Raw genomic sequence first — 19,336 nt, 5'->3', positions numbered from 1 at the left:
GTACCCTTCTCACTAAAATTCTTTTAGGTTATGGTACACCAATAGCAATTCAGTGATCTGATAAGTTAAGGGAGGAAGGTTGATGCTACAGTTAGTAGAAATAATCAAAACTATGAGTAACAGATTCTAACATCTTCATTTAAGCACATCCCTATCTGTTAACCAATATTGCTATCGTCTTGAAAAGTTATATTTATGCGGAAGACCCCACTACAAGGTCATGAGAGCCATCAGATGTTATGAACTTCTTTTAATGAGAGCTAAACAATCAAAAGCGAGTTTGACTTACCATATCAATTGATAGACGCATGCAGAAGGCTGATGAATTATATTTTTTCTTTTTGTCTCAGCAACGCAGAGAGATTCTCCTCTGCAACACTGCCTCTGCTGGCCATGCAATTTAATCTGCAGATGGAAAACGCCACCGTTAGTCCATTATTAGAACTTGAATATTTCCAAACTAAAGAAAAAACTACCAAATAAAATTATTTTCATAAAGCGTTAATTAGTACAATAGAGTCTGTAATCTTGTGAAAATTCAAAGTTCACTACAAATTCTATTCTCCATTTTAATTTCAACCTAGCACACTTCTCTCAATCCTATGCCTCATTTGCTACCACTCTCTACACAACTCTAGCACCTATATGAGGAGGTAGATAGAAAGATCTCTTTAGCAAGCCAAGTGACAGCGTAGCATACCCTTCTCACTAGAATTCTTTTAGGTTATGGTACACCAATAGCAATTCAGTGATCTGATAAGTTAAGGGAGGAAGGTTGATGCTACAGTTAGTAGAAATAATCAAAACTATGACTAACAGATTCTAACATCTTCATTTAAGCACATCCCTATCTGTTAACCAATATTGCTATCGTCTTGAAAAGTTATATTTATGCGGAAGACGCCACTAAAAGGTCCTGAGAGCCATCAGATGTTATGAACTTCTTTTAATGAGAGCAAAACGATCAAAAGCGAAATTGACTTACCATATCAATTGATAGAGGCATGCAGAAGGCTGATGAATTAGATTTTTTCTTTTTGTCTCAGCAACGCAGAGAGATTCTCCTCTGCAACACTGCCTCTGCTGGCCATGCAATTTAATCTGCAGATGGAAAACTCCACCATTAGTCCATTATTAGAACTTGAATATTTCCAAACTAAAAAAAAAACTACAAAATAAAATTATTTTCATAAAGCGTTAATTAGTACAATCGAGTCTGTAATCTTGTGAAAATTCAAAGTTCACTACAAATTCTATTCTCCATTTTAATTTCAACCTAGCACACTCCTCTCAATCCTATGCCTCATTTGCTACCACTCTCTATACAACTCTAGCACCTATATGAGGAGGTAGATAGAAAGATCTCTTTAGCAAGCCAAGTGACAGCGTACCCATCTCACTAGAATTCTTTTAGGTTATGGTACACCAATAGCAATTCAGTGATCTGATAAGTTAAGGGAGGAAGGTTTATGCTACAGTTAGTAAAAATAATCAAAACTATGAGTAACAGATTCTAACATCTTCATTTAAGCACATCCCTATCTGTTAACCAATATTGCTATCGTCTTAAAAAGTTATATTTATGCGGAAGACCCCACTAAAAGGTCATGAGAGCCATCAGATGTTATGAACTTCTTTTAATGAGAGCTAAACGATCAAAAGCGAGTTTGACTTACCATATCAATTGATAGACGCATGCAGAAGGCTGATGAATTTGATTTTTTCTTTTTGTCTCAGCAACGCAGAGAGATTCTCCTTTGCAACACTGCCTCTGCTGGCCATGCAATTTAATCTGCAGATGGAAAACGCCACCGTTAGTCCATTATTAGAACTTGAATATTTCCAAACTTAAGAAAGAACTACTAAATACAATTATTTGCATAAAGCGTTAATTAGTACAATAGAGTCTGTAATCTTGTGAAAATTCAAAGTTCACTACAAATTCTATTCTCCATTTTAATTTCAACCTAGCACACTTCTCTCAATCCTATGCCTCATTTGCTACCACTCTCTACACAACTCTAGCACCTATATGAGGAGGTAGATAGAAAGATCTCTTTAGCAAGCCAAGTGACAGCGTAGCGTACCCTTCTCACTAAAATTCTTTTAGGTTATGGTACACCAATAGCAATTCAGTGATCTGATAAGTTAAGGGAGGAAGGTTGATGCTACATTTAGTAGAAATAATCAAAACTATGAGTAACAGATTCTAACATCTTCATTTAAGCACATCCCTATCTGTTAACCAATATTGCTATTGTCTTGAAAAGTTATATTTATGCGGAAGACGCCACTAAAAGGTCCTGAGAGCCATCAGATGTTATGAACGTCTTTTAATGAGAGCTAAACGATCAAAAGTGAGTTTGACTTACCATATCAATTGATAGAGGCATGCAGAAGGCTGATGAATTTGATTTTTTCTTTTTGTCTCAGCAACGCAGAGAGATTCTCCTCTGCAACACTGCCTCTGCAGGCCATGCAATACAATCTGCAGATGGAAAACTCCACCGTTAGTCCATTATTAGAACTTGAATATTTCCAAACTAAAGAAATAACTACCAAATAAAATTATTTTCCTAAAGCGTTAATTAGTACAATAGAGTCTGTAATCTTGTGAAAATTCAAAGTTCACTACAAATTCTATTCTCCAATTTAATTTCAACCTAGCACACTTCTCTCAATCCTATGTCTCATTTGCTACCACTCTCTACACAACTCTAGCACCTATATGAGGAGGTAGATAGAAAGATCTCTTTAGCAAGCCAAGTGACAGCGTACCCATCTCACTAGAATTCTTTTAGGTAATGGTACACCAATAGCAATTCAGTGATCTGATAAGTTAAGGGAGGAAGGTTTATGCTACAGTTAGTAGAAATAATCAAAACTATGAGTAACAGATTCTAACATCTTCATTTAAGCACATCCCTATCTGTTAACCAATATTGCTATCGTCTTGAAAAGTTATATTTATGCGGAAGACCCCACTAAAAGGTCATGAGAGCCATCAGATGTTATGAACTTCTTTTAATGAGAGCTAAACGATCAAAAGTGAGTTTGACTTACCATATCAATTGATAGACGCATGCAGAAGGCTGATGAATTAGATTTTTTCTTTTTGTCTCAGCAACGCAGAGAGATTCTCCTCTGCAACACTGCCTCTGCTGGCCATGCAATTTAATCTGCAGATGGAAAACGCCACCGTTAGTCCATTATTAGAACTTGAATATTTCCAAACTAAAGAAAAAACTACCAAATAAAATTATTTTCATAAAGCGTTAATTAGTACAATAGAGTCTGTTATCTTGTGAAAATTCAAAGTTCACTACAAATTCTATTCTCCATTTTAATTTCAACCTAGCACACTTCTCTCAATCCTATGCCTCATTTGCTACCACTCTCTACACAACTCTAGCACCTATATGAGGAGGTAGATAGAAAGATCTCTTTAGCAAGCCAAGTGACAGCGTAGCGTACTCTTCTCACTAGAATTCTTTTAGGTTATGGTACACTAATAGCAATTCAGTGATCTGATAAGTTAAGGGAGGAAGGTTGATGCTACAGTTAGTAGAAATAATCAAAACTATGAGTAACAGATTCTAACATCTTCATTTAAGCACATCCCTATCTGTTAACCAATATTGCTATCGTCTTGAAAAGTTATATTTATGCGGAAGACGCCTCTAAAAGGTCCTGAGAGCCATCAGATGTTATGAACTTCTTTTAATGAGAGCAAAACGATCAAAAGCGAGTTTGACTTACCATATCATTTGATAGAGGCATGCAGAAGGCTGATGAATTTGATTTTTTCTTTTTGTCTCAGCAACGCAGAGAGATTCTCCTCTGCAACACTGCCTCTGCTGGCCATGCAATTTAATCTGCAGATGGAAAACTCCACCATTAGTCCATTATTAGAACTTGAATATTTCCAAACTAAAAAAAAAACTACCAAATAAAATTATTTTCATAAAGCGTTAATTAGTACAATCGAGTCTGTAATCTTGTGAAAATTCAAAGTTCACTACAAATTCTATTCTCCATTTTAATTTCAACCTAGCACACTTCTCTCAATCCTATGCCTCATTTGCTACCACTCTCTATACAACTCTAGCACCTATATGAGGAGGTAGATAGAAAGATCTCTTTAGCAAGGCAAGTGACAGCGTACCCATCTCACTAGAATTCTTTTAGGTTATGGTACACCAATAGCAATTCAGTGATCTGATAAGTTAAGGGAGGAAGGTTTATGCTACAGTTAGTAAAAATAATCAAAACTATGAGTAACAGATTCTAACATCTTCATTTAAGCACATCCCTATCTGTTAACCAATATTGCTATCGTCTTAAAAAGTTATATTTATGCGGAAGACCCCACTAAAAGGTCATGAGAGCCATCAGATGTTATCAACTTCTTTTAATGAGAGCTAAACGATCAAAAGCGAGTTTGACTTACCATATCAATTGATAGACGCATGCAAAAGGCTGATGAATTAGATTTTTTCTTTTTGTCTCAGCAACGCAGAGAGATTCTCCTCTGCAACACTGCCTCTGCTGGCCATGCAATTTAATCTGCAGATGGAAAACGCCACCGTTAGTCCATTATTAGAACTTGAATATTTCCAAACTAAAGAAAATACTACCAAATAAAATTATTTTCATAAAGCGTTAATTAGTACAATAGAGTCTGTTATCTTGTGAAAATTCAAAGTTCACTACAAATTCTATTCTCCATTTTAATTTTAACCTAGCACACTTCTCTCAATCCTATGCCTCATTTGCTACCACTCTCTACACAACTCTAGCACCTATATGAGGAGGTAGATAGAAAGATCTCTTTAGCAAGCCAAGTGACAGCGTAGCGTACCCTTCTCACTAGAATTCTTTTAGGTTATGGTACACCAATAGCAATTCAGTGATCTGATAAGTTAAGGGAGGAAGGTTGATGCTACAGTTAGTAGAAATAATCAAAACTATGAGTAACAGATTCTAACATCTTCATTTAAGCACATCCCTATCTGTTAACCAATATTGCTATCGTCTTGAAAAGTTATATTTATGCGGAAGACGCCACTAAAAGGTCCTGAGAGCCATCAGATGTTATGAACTTCTTTTAATGAGAGCAAAACGATCAAAAGCGAGTTTGACTTACCATATCAATTGATAGAGGCATGCAGAAGGCTGATGAATTTGATTTTTTCTTTTTGTCTCAGCAACGCAGAGAGATTCTCCTCTGCAACACTGCCTCTGCTGGCCATGCAATATAATCTGCAGATGGAAAACCCCACCATTAGTCCATTATTAGAACTTGAATATTTCCAAACTAAAAAAAAAACTACCAAATAAAATCATTTTCATAAAGCGTTAATTAGTACAATAGAGTCTGTAATCTTGTGAAAATTCAAAGTTCGCTACAAATTCTATTCTCCATTTTAATTTCAACCTAACACACTTCTCTCAATCCTATGCCTCATTTGCTACCACTCTCTACAAAACTCTAGCACCTAAATGAGGAGGTAGATAGAAAGATCTCTTTAGCAAGCCAAGTGACAGCGTACCCATCTCACTAGAATTCTTTTAGGTTATGGTACACCAATAGCAATTCAGTGATCTGATAAGTTAAGGGAGGAAGGTTTATGCTACAGTTAGTAGAAATAATCAAAACTATGAGTAACAGATTCTAACATCTTCATTTAAGCACATCCCTATCTGTTAACCAATATTGCTATCGTCTTGAAAAGTTATATTTATGCGGAAGACCCCACTAAAAGGTCATGAGAGCCATCAGATGTTATGAACTTCTTTTAATGAGAGCTAAACGATCAAAAGCGGGTTTGACTTACCATATCAATTGATAGACGCATGCAGAAGGCTGATGAATTTGATTTTTTCTTTTTGTCTCAGCAACGCAGAGAGATTCTCCTCTGCAACACTGCCTCTGCTGGCCATGCAATTTAATCTGCAGATGGAAAACGCCACCGTTAGTCCATTATTAGAACTTGAATATTTCCAAACTAAAGAAATAACTACCAAATAAAATTATTTTCCTAAAGGGTTAATTAGTAGAATAGAGTCTGTAATCTTGTGAAAATTCAAAGTTCACTACAAATTCTATTCTCCAATTTAATTTCAACCTAGCACACTTCTCTCAATCCTATGTCTCATTTGCTACCACTCTCTACACAACTCTAGCACCTATATGAGGAGGTAGATAGAAAGATCTCTTTAGCAAGCCAAGTGACAGCGTACCCATCTCACTAGAATTCTTTTAGGTTATGGTACACCAATAGCAATTCAGTGATCTGATAAGTTAAGGGAGGAAGGTTTATGCTACAGTTAGTAGAAATAATCAAAACTATGAGTAACAGATTCTAACATCTTCATTTAAGCACATCCCTATCTGTTAACCAATATTGCTATCGTCTTGAAAAGTTATATTTATGCGGAAGACCCCACTAAAAGGTCATGAGAGCCATCAGATGTTATGAACTTCTTTCAATGAGAGCTAAACGATCAAAAGCGAGTTTGACTTACCATATCAATTCATAGACGCATGCAGAAGGCTGATGAATTAGATTTTTTCTTTTTGTCTCAGCAACGCAGAGAGATTCTCATCTGCAACACTGCCTCTGCTGGCCATGCAATTTAATCTGCAGATGGAAAACGCCACCGTTAGTCCATTATTAGAACTTGAATATTTCCAAACTAAAGAAAAAACTACCAAATAAAATTATTTTCCTAAAGCGTTAATTAGTACAATAGAGTCTGTAATCTTGTGAAAATTCTAAGTTCACTACAAATTCTATTCTCCAATTTAATTTCAACCTAGCACACTTCTCTCAATCCTATGTCTCATTTGCTTCCACTCTCTACACAACTCTAGCACCTATATGAGGAGGTAGATAGAAAGATCTCTTTAGCAAGCCAAGTGACAGCGTAGCGTACCCTTCTCACTAAAATTATTTTAGGTTATGGTACACCAATAGCAATTCAGTGATCTGATAAGTTAAGGGAGGAAGGTTGATGGTACAGTTAGTAGAAATAATCAAAACTATGAGTAACAGATTCTAACATCTTCATTTAAGCACATCCCTATCTGTTAACCAATATTGCTATCGTCTTGAAAAGTTATATTTATGCGGAAGACCCCACTACAAGGTCATGAGAGCCATCAGATGTTATGAACTTCTTTTAATGAGAGCTAAACAATCAAAAGCGAGTTTGACTTACCATATCAATTGATAGACGCCTGCAGAAGGCTGATGAATTAGATTTTTTCTTTTTGTCTCAGCAACGCAGAGAGATTCTCCTCTGCAACACTGCCTCTGCTGGCCATGCAATTTAATCTGCAGATGGAAAACGCCACCGTTAGTCCATTATTAGAACTTGAATATTTCCAAACTAAAGAAAAAACTACCAAATAAAATTATTTTCATAAAGCGTTAATTAGTACAATAGAGTCTGTAATCTTGTGAAAATTCAAAGTTCACTACAAATTCTATTCTCCATTTTAATTTCAACCTAGCACACTTCTCTCAATCCTATGCCTCATTTGCTACCACTCTCTACACAACTCTAGCACCTATATGAGGAGGTAGATAGAAAGATCTCTTTAGCAAGCCAAGTGACAGCGTAGCATACCCTTCTCACTAGAATTCTTTTAGGTTATGGTACACCAATAGCAATTCAGTGATCTGATAAGTTAAGGGAGGAAGGTTGATGCTACAGTTAGTAGAAATAAGCAAAACTATGAGTAACAGATTCTATCATCTTCATTTAAGCACATCCCTATCTGTTAACCAATATTGCTATCGTCTTGAAAAGTTATATTTATGCGGAAGACGCCACTAAAAGGTCCTGAGAGCCATCAGATGATATGAACTTCTTTTAATGAGAGCAAAACGATGAAAAGCGAGTTTGACTTACCATATCAATTGATAGAGGCATGCAGAAGGCTGATGAATTTGATTTTTTCTTTTTGTCTCAGCAACGCAGAGAGATTCTCCTGTGCAACACTGCCTCTGCTGGCCATGCAATTTAATCTGCAGATGGAAAACTCCACCATTAGTCCATTATTAGAACTTGAATATTTCCAAACTAAAAAAAAAACTACCAAATAAAATTATTTTCATAAAGCGTTAATTAGTACAATCGAGTCTGTAATCTTGTGAAAATTCAAAGTTCACTACAAATTCTATTCTCCATTTTAATTTCAACCTAGCACACTTCTCTCAATCCTATGCCTCATTTGCTACCACTCTCTATACAACTCTAGCACCTATATGAGGAGGTAGATAGAAAGATCTCTTTAGCAAGCCAAGTGACAGTGTACCCATCTCACTAGAATTCTTTTAGGTTATGGTACACCAATAGCAATTCAGTGATCTGATAAGTTAAGGGAGGAAGGTTTATGCTACAGTTAGTAAAAATAATCAAAACTATGAGTAACAGATTCTAACATCTTCATTTAAGCACATCCCTATCTGTTAACCAATATTGCTATCGTCTTAAAAAGTTATATTTATGCGGAAGACCCCACTAAAAGGTCATGAGAGCCATCAGATGTTATGAACTTCTTTTAATGAGAGCTAAACGATCAAAAGCGAGTTTGACTTACCATATCAATTGATAGACGCATGCAGAAGGCTGATGAATTTGATTTTTTCTTTTTGTCTCAGCAACGCAGAGAGATTCTCCTTTGCAACACTGCCTCTGCTGGCCATGCAATTTAATCTGCAGATGGAAAACGCCACCGTTAGTCGATTATTAGAACTCGAATATTTCCAAACTTAAGAAAAAACTACTAAATAAAATTATTTTCATAAAGCGTTAATTAGTACAATAGAGTCTGTAATCTTGTGAAAATTCAAAGTTCACTACAAATTCTATTCTCCATTTTAATTTCAACCTAGCACACTTCTCTCAATCCTATGCCTCATTTGCTACCACTCTCTACACAACTCTAGCACCTATATGAGGAGGTAGATAGAAAGATCTCTTTAGCAAGCCAAGTGACAGCGTAGCGTACCCTTCTCACTAAAATTCTTTTAGGTTATGGTACACCAATAGCAATTCAGTGATCTGATAAGTTAAGGGAGGAAGGTTGATGCTACAGTTAGTAGAAATAATCAAAACTATGAGTAACAGATTCTAACATCTTCATTTAAGCACATCCCTATCTGTTAACCAATATTGCTATTGTCTTGAAAAGTTATATTTATGCGGAAGACGCCACTAAAAGGTCCTGAGAGCCATCAGATGTTATGAACTTCTTTTAATGAGAGCTAAACGATCAAAAGCGAGTTTGACTTACCATATCAATTGATAGAGGCATGCAGAAGGCTGATGAATTTGATTTTTTCTTTTTGTCTCAGCAACGCAGAGAGATTCTCCTCTGCAACACTGCCTCTGCTGGCCATGCAATATAATCTGCAGATGGAAAACTCCACCGTTAGTCCATTATTAGAACTTGAATATTTCCAAACTAAAGAAATAACTACCAAATAAAATTATTTTCCTAAAGCGTTAATTAGTACAATAGAGTCTGTAATCTTGTGAAAGTTCAAAGTTCACTACAAATTCTATTCTCCAATTTAATTTCAACCTAGCACACTTCTCTCAATCCTATGTCTCATTTGCTACCACTCTCTACACAACTCTAGCACCTATATGAGGAGGTAGATAGAAAGATCTCTTTAGCAAGCCAAGTGACAGCGTACCCATCTCACTAGAATTCTTTTAGGTTATGGTACACTAATAGCAATTCAGTGATCTGATAAGTTAAGGGAGGAAGGTTTATGCTACAGTTAGTAGAAATAATCAAAACTATGAGTAACAGATTCTAACATCTTCATTTAAGCACATCCCTATCTGTTAACCAATATTGCTATCGTCTTGAAAAGTTATATTTATGCGGAAGACCCCACTAAAAGGTCATGAGAGCCATCAGATGTTATGAACTTCTTTTAATGAGAGCTAAACGATCAAAAGCGAGTTTGACTTACCATATCAATTGATAGACGCATGCAGAAGGCTGATGAATTAGATTTTTTCTTTTTGTCTCAGCAACGCAGAGAGATTCTCCTCTGCAACACTGCCTCTGCTGGCCATGCAATTTAATCTGCAGATGGAAAACACCACCGTTAGTCCATTATTAGAACTTGAATATTTCCAAACTAAAAAAAAAACTACCAAATAAAATTATTTTCATAAAGCGTTAATTAGTACAATAGAGTCTGTTATCTTGTGAAAATTCAAAGTTCACTACAAATTCTATTCTCCATTTTAATTTCAACCTAGCACACTTCTCTCAATCCTATGCCTCATTTGCTACCACTCTCTACACAACTCTAGCACCTATATGAGGAGGTAGATAGAAAGATCTCTTTAGCAAGCCAAGTGACAGCGTAGCGTACCCTTCTCACTAGAATTCTTTTAGGTTATGGTACACCAATAGCAATTCAGTGATCTGATAAGTTAAGGGAGGAAGGTTGATGCTACAGTTAGTAGAAATAATCAAAACTATGAGTAACAGATTCTAACATCTTCATTTAAGCACATCCCTATCTGTTAACCAATATTGCTATCGTCTTGAAAAGTTATATTTATGCGGAAGACGCCACTAAAAGGTCCTGAGAGCCATCAGATGTTATGAACTTCTTTTAATGAGAGCAAAACGATCAAAAGCGAGTTTGACTTACCATATCAATTGATAGAGGCATGCAGAAGGCTGATGAATTTGATTTTTTCTTTTTGTCTCAGCAACGCAGAGAGATTCTCCTCTGCAACACTGCCTCTGCTGGCCATGCAATATAATCTGCAGATGGAAAACTCCACCATTAGTCAATTATTAGAACTTGAATATTTCCAAACTAAAAAAAAAACTACCAAATAAAATTATTTTCCTAAAGCGTTAATTAGTACAATAGAGTCTGTAATCTTGTGAAAATTCAAAGTTCACTACAAATTCTATTCTCCAATTTAATTTCAACCTAGCACACTTCTCTCAATCCTATGTCTCATTTGCTACCACTCTCTACACAACTCTAGCACCTATATGAGGAGGTAGATAGAAAGATCTCTTTAGCAAGCCAAGTGACAGCGTACCCATCTCACTAGAATTCTTTTAGGTTATGGTACACCAATAGCAATTCAGTGATCTGATAAGTTAAGGGAGGAAGGTTTATGCTACAGTTAGTAGAAATAATCAAAACTATGAGTAACAGATTCTAACATCTTCATTTAAGCACATCCCTATCTGTTAACCAATATGGCTATCGTCTTGAAAAGTTATATTTATGCGGAAGACCCCACTAAAAGGTCATGAGAGCCATCAGATGTTATGAACTTCTTTTAATGAGAGCTAAACGATCAAAAGCGAGTTTGACTTACCATATCAATTGATAGACGCATGCAGAAGGCTGATGAATTAGATTTTTTCTTTTTGTCTCAGCAACGCAGAGAGATTCTCCTCTGCAACACTGCCTCTGCTGGCCATGCAATTTAATCTGCAGATGGAAAACGCCACCGTTAGTCCATTATTCGAACTTGAATATTTCCAAACTAAAGAAAAAACTACCAAATAAAATTATTTTCATAAAGCTTTAATTAGTACAATAGAGTCTGTTATCTTGTGAAAATTCAAAGTTCACTACAAATTCTATTCTCCATTTTAATTTCAACCTAGCACACTTCTCTCAATCCTATGCCTCATTTGCTACCACTCTCTACACAACTCTAGCACCTATATGAGGAGGTAGATAGAAAGATCTCTTTAGCAAGCCAAGTGACAGCGTAGCGTACCCTTCTCACTAGAATTCTTTTAGGTTATGGTACACCAATAGCAATTCAGTGATCTGATAAGTTAAGGGAGGAAGGTTGATGCTACAGTTAGTAGAAATAATCAAAACTATGAGTAACAGATTCTAACATCTTCATTTAAGCACATCCCTATCTGTTAACCAATATTGCTATCGTCTTGAAAAGTTATATTTATGCGGAAGACGCCACTAAAAGGTCCTGAGAGCCATCAGATGTTATGAACTTCTTTTAATGAGAGCAAAACGATCAAAAGCGAGTTTGACTTACCATATCAATTGATAGAGGCATGCAGAAGGCTGATGAATTTGATTTTTTCTTTTTGTCTCAGCAACGCAGAGAGATTCTCCTCTGCAACACTGCCTCTGCTGGCCATGCAATATAATCTGCAGATGGAAAACTCCACCATTAGTCCATTATTAGAACTTGAATATTTCCAAACTAAAAAAAAAACTACCAAATAAAATTATTTTCATAAAGCGTTAATTAGTACAATAGAGTCTGTAATCTTGTGAAAATTCAAAGTTCACTACAAATTCTATTCTCCATTTTAATTTCAACCTAACACACTTCTCTCAATCCTATGCCTCATTTGCTACCACTCTCTACAAAACTCTAGCACCTATATGAGGAGGTAGATAGAAAGATCTCTTTCGCAAGCCAAGTGACAGCGTACCCATCTCACTAGAATTCTTTTAGGTTATGGTACACCAATAGCAATTCAGTGATCTGATAAGTTAAGGGAGGAAGGTTTATGCTACAGTTAGTAGAAATAATCAAAACTATGAGTAACAGATTCTAACATCTTCATTTAAGCACATCCCTATCTGTTAACCAATATTACTATCATCTTGAAAAGTTATATTTATGCGGAAGACGCCACTAAAAGGTCCTGAGAGCCATCAGATGTTATGAACTTCTTTTAATGAGAGCAAAACGATCAAAAGCGAGTTTGACTTACCATATCAATTGATAGAGGCATGCAGAAGGCTGATGAATTTGATTTTTTCTTTTTGTCTCAGCAACGCAGAGAGATTCTCCTCTGCAACACTGCCTCTGCTGGCCACGCAATATAATCTGCAGATGGAAAACTCCACCATTAGTCCATTATTAGAACTTGAATATTTCCAAACTAAAAAAAAAACTACCAAATAAAATTATTTTCATAAAGCGTTAATTAGTACAATAGAGTCTGTAATCTTGTGAAAATTCAAAGTTCACTACAAATTCTATTCTCCATTTTAATTTCAACCTAACACACTTCTCTCAATCCTATGCCTCATTTGCTACCACTCTCTACAAAACTCTAGCACCTCTATGAGGAGGTAGATAGAAAGATCTCTTTAGCAAGCCAAGTGACAGCGTACCCATCTCACTAGAATTCTTTTAGGTTATGGTACACCAATAGCAATTCAGTGATCTGATAAGTTAAGGGAGGAAGGTTTATGCTACAGTTAGTAGAAATAATCAAAACTATGAGTAACAGATTCTAACATCTTCATTTAAGCACATCCCTATCTGTTAACCAATATTGCTATCGTCTTGAAAAGTTATATTTATGCGGAAGACCCCACTAAAAGGTCATGAGAGCCATCAGATGTTATGAACTTCTTTTAATGAGAGCTAAACGATCAAAAGCGAGTTTGACTTACCATATCAATTGATAGACGCATGCAGAAGGCTGATGAATTTGATTTTTTCTTTTTGTCTCAGCAACGCAGAGAGATTCTCCTCTGCAACACTGCCTCTGCTGGCCATGCAATTTAATCTGCAGATGGAAAACGCCACCGTTAGTCCATTATTAGAACTTGAATATTTCCAAACTAAAGAAATAACTACCAAATAAAATTATTTTCCTAAAGCGTTAATTAGTAGAATAGAGTCTGTAATCTTGTGAAAATTCAAAGTTCACTACAAATTCTATTCTCCAATTTAATTTCAACCTAGCACACTTCTCTCAATCCTATGTCTCATTTGCTACCACTCTCTACACAACTCTAGCACCTATATGAGGAGGTAGATAGAAAGATCTCTTTAGCAAGCCAAGTGACAGCGTACCCATCTCACTAGAATTCTTTTAGGTTATGGTACACCAATAGCAATTCAGTGATCTGATAAGTTAAGGGAGGAAGGTTTATGCTACAGTTAGTAGAAATAATCAAAACTATGAGTAACAGATTCTAACATCTTCATTTAAGCACATCCCTATCTGTTAACCAATATTGCTATCGTCTTGAAAAGTTATATTTATACGGAAGACCCCACTAAAAGGTCATGAGAGCCATCAGATGTTATGAACTTCTTTCAATGAGAGCTAAACGATCAAAAGCGAGTTTGACTTACCATATCAATTGATAGACGCATGCAGAAGGCTGATGAATTAGATTTTTTCTTTTTGTCTCAGCAACGCAGAGAGATTCTCCTCTGCAACACTGCCTCTGCTGGCCATGCAATTTAATCAGCAGATGGAAAACGCCACCGTTAGTCCATTATTAGAACTTGAATATTTCCAAACTAAAGAAAAAACTACCAAATAAAATTATTTTCATAAAGCGTTAATTAGTACAATAGAGTCTGTTATCTTGTGAAAATTCAAAGTTCACTACAAATTCTATTCTCCATTTTAATTTCAACCTAGCACGCTTCTCTCAATCCTATGCCTCATTTGCTACCACTCTCTACACAACTCTAGTACCTATATGAGGAGGTAGATAGAAAGATCTCTTTAGCAAGCCAAGTGACAGCGTAGCGTACCCATCTCACTAGAATTCTTTTAGGTTATGGTACACCAATAGCAATTCAGTGATCTGATAAGTTAAGGGAGGAAGGTTGATGCTACAGTTAGTAGAAATAATCAAAACTATGAGTAACAGATTCTAACATCTTCATTTAAGCACATCCCTATCTGTTAACCAATATTGCTATCGTCTTGAAAAGTTATATTTATGCGGAAGACGCCACTAAAAGGTCCTGAGAGCCATCAGATGTTATGAACTTCTTTTAATGAGAGCAAAACGATCAAAAGCGAGTTTGACTTACCATATCAATTGATAGAGGCATGCAGAAGGCTGATGAATTTGATTTTTTCTTTTTGTCTCAGCAACGCAGAGAGAATCTCCTCTGCAACACTGCCTCTGCTGGCCATGCAATATAATCTGCAGATGGAAAACTCCACCATTAGTCCATTATTAGAACTTGAATATTTCCAAACTAAAAAAAAACTACCAAATAAAATTATTTTCATAAAGCGTTAATTAGTACAATAGAGTCTGTAATCTTGTGAAAATTCAAAGTTCACTACAAATTCTATTCTCCATTTTAATTTCAACCTAACACACTTCTCTCAATCCTATGCCTCATTTGCTACCACTCTCTACAAAACTCTAGCACCTATATGAGGAGGTAGATAGAAAGATCTCTTTAGCAAGCCAAGTGACAGCGTACCCATCTCACTAGAATTCTTTTAGGTTATGGTACACCAATAGCAATTCAGTGATCTGATAAGTTAAGGGAGGAAGGTTTATGCTACAGTTAGTAGAAATAATCAAAACTATGAGTAACAGATTCTAACATCTTCATTTAAGCACATCCCTATCTGTTAACCAATATTGCTATCATCTTGAAAAGTTATATTTATGCGGAAGACCCCATTAAAAGGTCATGAGAGCCATCAGATGTTATGAACTTCTTTTAATGAGAGCTAAACGATCAAAAGCGAGTTTGACTTACCATATCAATTGATAGACGCATGCAGAAGGCTGATGAATTTGATTTTTTCTTTTTGTCTCAGCAACGCAGAGAGATTCTCCTCTGCAACACTGCCTCTACTGGCCATGCAATTTAATCTGCAGATGGAAAACGCCACCGTTAGTCCATTATTAGAACTTGAATATTTCCAAACTAAAGAAATAACTACCAAATAAAATTATTTTCCTAAAGCGTTAATTAGTACAATAGAGTCTGTAATCTTGTGAAAATTCAAAGTTCACTACAAATTCTATTCTCCAATTTAATTTCAACCTAGCACACTTCTCTCAATCCTATGTCTCATTTGCTACCACTCTCTACACAACTCTAGCACCTATATGAGGAGGTAGATAGAAAGATTTCTTTAGCAAGCCAAGTGACAGCGTACCCTTCTCACTAAAATTCTTTTAGGTTATGGTACACCAATAGCAATTCAGTGATCTGATAAGTTAAGGGAGGAAGGTTGATGCTACAGTTAGTAGAAATAATCAAAACTATGAGTAACAGATTCTAACATCTTCATTTAAGCACATCCCTATCTGTTAACCAATATTGCTATCGTCTTGAAAAGTTATATTTATGCGGAAGACCCCACTAAAAGGTCATGAGAGCCATCAGATGTTATGAACTTCTTTTAATGAGAGGTAAACAATCAAAAGCGAGTTTGACTTACCATATCAATTGATAGACGCATGCAGAAGGCTGATGAATTAGATTTTTTCTTTTTGTCTCAGCAACGCAAAGAGATTCTCCTCTGCAACACTGCCTCTGCTGGCCATGCAATTTAATCTGCAGATGGAAAACGCCACCGTTAGTCCATTATTAGAACTTGAATATTTCCAAACTAAAGAAAAAACTACCAAATAAAATTATTTTCATAAAGCGTTAATTAGTACAATAGAGTCTGTTATCTTGTGAAAATTCAAAGTTCACTACAAATTCTATTCTCCATTTTAATTTCAACCTAGCACACTTCTCTCAATCCTATGCCTCATTTGCTACCACTCTCTACACAACTCTAGCACCTATATGAGGAGGTAGATAGAAAGATCTCTTTAGCAAGCCAAGTGACAGCGTAGCGTACCCTTCTCACTAAAATTCTTTTAGGTTATGGTACACCAATAGCAATTCAGTGATCTGATAAGTTAAGGGAGGAAGGTTGATGCTACAGTTAGTAGAAATAATCAAAACTATGAGTAACAGATTCTAACATCTTCATTTAAGCACATCCCTATCTGTTAACCAATATTGCTATTGTCTTGAAAAGTTATATTTATGCGGAAGACGCCACTAAAAGGTCCTGAGAGCCATCAGATGTTATGAACTTCTTTTAATGAGAGCTAAACGATCAAAAGCGAGTTTGACTTACCATATCAATTGATAGAGGCATGCAGAAGGCTGATGAATTTGATTTTTTCTTTTTGTCTCAGCAACGCAGAGAGATTCTCCTCTGCAACACTGCCTCTGTTGGCCATGCAATATAATCTGCAGATGGAAAACTCCACCGTTAGTCCATTATTAGAACTTGAATATTTCTAAACTAAAGAAATAACTACCAAATAAAATTATTTTCCTAAAGCGTTAATTAGTACAATAGAGTCTGTAATCTTGTGAAAATTCAAAGTTCACTACAAATTCTATTCTCCAATTTAATTTCAACCTAGCACACTTCTCTCAATCCTTTGTCTCATTTGCTACCACTCTCTACACAACTCTAGCACCTATATGAGGAGGTAGATAGAAAGATCTCTTTAGCAAGCCAAGTGACAGCGTACCCATCTCACTAGAATTCTTTTAGGTTATGGTACACCAATAGCAATTCAGTGATCTGATAAGTTAAGGGAGGAAAGTTTATGCTACAGTTAGTAGAAATAATCAAAACTATGAGTAACAGATTCTAACATCTTCATTTAAGCACATCCCTATCTGTTAACCAATATTGCTATCGTCTTGAAAAGTTATATTGATGCGGAAGACCCCACTAAAAGGTCATGAGAGCCATCAGATGTTATGAACTTCTTTTAATGAGAGCTAAACGATCAAAAGCGAGTTTGACTTACCATATCAATTGATAGACGCATGCAGAAGGCTGATGAATTAGATTTTTTCTTTTTCTCTCAGCAACGCAGAGAGATTCTCCTCTGCAACACTGCCTCTGCTGGCCATGCAATTTAATCTGCAGATGGAAAACGCCACCGTTAGTCCATTATTAGAACTTGAATATTTCCAAACTAAAGAAAAAATTACCAAATAAAATTATTTTCATAAAGCATTAATTAGTACAATAGAGTCTGTTATCTTGTGAAAATTCAAAGTTCACTACAAATTCTATTCTCCATTTTAATTTCAACCTAGCACACTTCTCTCAATCCTATGCCTCATTTGCTACCACTCTCTACACAACTCTAGCACCTATATGAGGAGGTAGATAGAAAGATCTCTTTAGCAAGCCAAGTGACAGCGTACCCATCTCACTAGAATTCTTTTAGGTTATGGTACACCAATAGCAATTCAGTGATCTGATAAGTTAAGGGAGGAAGGTTTATGCTACAGTTAGTAGAAATAATCAAAACTATGAGTAACAGATTCTAACATCTTCATTTAAGCACATCCCTATCTGTTAACCAATATTGCTATTGTCTTGAAAAGTTATATTTATGCGGAAGACCCCACTAAAAGGTCATGAGAACCATCAGATGTTATGAACTTCTTTTAATGAGAGCTAAACAATCAAAAGCGAGTTTGACTTACCATATCAATTGATAGACGCATGCAGAAGGCTGATGAATTTGATTTTTTCTTTTTGTCTCAGCAACGCAGAGAGATTCTCCTCTGCAACACTGCCTCTGCTGGCCATGCAATTTAATCTGCAGATGGAAAACGCCACCGTTAGTCCATTATTAGAACTTGAATATTTCCAAACTAAAGAAAAAACTACTAAATAAAATTATTTTCATAAAGCGTTAATTAGTACAATAGAGTCTGTTATCTTGTGAAAATTCAAAGTTCACTACAAATTCTATTCTCCATTTTAATTTCAACCTAGCACACTTCTCTCAATCCTATGCCTCATTTGCTACCACTCTCTACACAACTCTAGCACCTATATGAGGAGGTAGATAGAAAGATCTCTTTAGCAAGCCAAGTGACAGCGTACCCATCTCACTAGAATTCTTTTAGGTTATGGTACACCAATAGCAATTCAGTGATCTGATAAGTTAAGGGAGGAAGGTTTATGCTACAGTTAGTAGAAATAATCAAAACTATGAGTAACAGATTCTAACATCTTCATTTAAGCACATCCCTATCTGTTAACCAATATTGCTATTGTCTTGAAAAGTTATATTTATGCGGAAGACCCCACTAAAAGGTCATGAGAGCCATCAGATGTTATGAACTTCTTTTAATGAGAGCTAAACAATCAAAAGCGAGTTTGACTTACCATATCAATTGATAGACGCATGCAGAAGGCTGATGAATTTGATTTTTTCTTTTTGTCTCAGCAACGCAGAGAGATTCTCCTCTGCAACACTGCCTCTGCTGGCCATGCAATTTAATCTGCAGATGGAAAACGCCACCGTTAGTCCATTATTAGAACTTGAATATTTCCAAACTAAAGAAAAAACTACTAAATAAAATTATTTTCATAAAGCGTTAATTAGTACAATAGAGTCTGTAATCTTGTGAAAATTCAAAGTTCACTACAAATTCTATTCTCCATTTTAATTTCAACCTAGCACACTTCTCTCAATCCTATGCCTCATTTGCTACCACTCTC

Source organism: Triturus cristatus, chromosome 6 (assembly GCF_964204655.1).
Source record: "Triturus cristatus chromosome 6, aTriCri1.1, whole genome shotgun sequence".
Lineage (NCBI taxonomy): Eukaryota > Metazoa > Chordata > Amphibia > Caudata > Salamandridae > Triturus > Triturus cristatus.
The sequence above is the reverse complement of the archived record's forward strand: the minus strand, read 5'-3'. Positions refer to the sequence as shown.